Source organism: Ambystoma mexicanum, chromosome 11 (genome assembly GCF_040938575.1).
Source record: "Ambystoma mexicanum isolate Mex_15411 chromosome 11, UKY_AmexF1_1, whole genome shotgun sequence".
Lineage (NCBI taxonomy): Eukaryota > Metazoa > Chordata > Amphibia > Caudata > Ambystomatidae > Ambystoma > Ambystoma mexicanum.
The window spans coordinates 268,911,964-268,912,906 of record NC_090934.1 but is presented as its reverse complement, the minus strand read 5'-3'; positions in this window follow the sequence as shown (position 1 = coordinate 268,912,906).

Sequence of the window (943 nt, the reverse complement as noted above, 5' to 3'; positions counted from 1 at the left end):
TGGCTACAGTCTCAGAGATGTAGCTCCCACCACACTTCTTCACTCTCTGACATCAGTCTCAGGGCTCTAGCGCCAAGCATTCATTTTTACCCTCTGGCTACAGTCTCAGAGATGTAGCTCCCAGCACACTTCTTTACTCTCTGACCTCAGTCTCTGGCTTGTAGCAACCAGCATTCGTTTTTACCCACTGATTACAGTCTCAGAGTTGTAGCTCCCAGCACACTTCTATACTCTGACTTTCATTTTCTCATCGTTGGTGCTGAGATGAGGCTGGTGCTGCAGGCAAGGTATTTTGAGAAAAAAAGGACAAGTTTCCTTTCCCGTGCCGCAGCGCAGGTGTCCCCAGCTTCCCCGGTCCCTTGCACCATGCTTCCTCTTCCGTCCCTCCTGCCTCCCACTGTGCTTTGATTGGCCACCTGCCCGTTTGCCTTCTGGTGGTCTCCAGACATCATAGCCCTCCGCACCATTTCTCATCATCGGTGCTGGGGTGAGGCTGGTGCTGCAGGCAAGGTTTTTTTAGACAAAAAGGAAAAGTTCACTTTTCCGCACTGCAGCATGCGTGTCCCTGCTACCCTCCCACTGTCCTGTGCTGCTTGCTCCCCCCACTGTGATTTGATTGACCACCTGACTCTTTTAGTGGGCCACCCTAGGCAGCCCCTGATGTGGCAGCCCTCTCGGCCAAGGACCAGAAGCTAAGGACAGCTCCAGTGGTTTCTGCCGGTGTGTGCCATGGGAGCATGAGGCCTGCAGACGTCAACCTGCTGCAACTTCCAAAGTTAGTTGAATGTTTGTGTTTTGCATTGTGCTTTAAAAAAAAAAAGAGCCTTTTTTAACCCTTCTAGGAAAGTTGAAGCTGGGTGTTTTGCATTCTGGTAACTGTGGCAAGGTTACTGGATCTCTTTTGACTCCCTCCAACCCTACATCCGCCTGCAACATGTGCTGT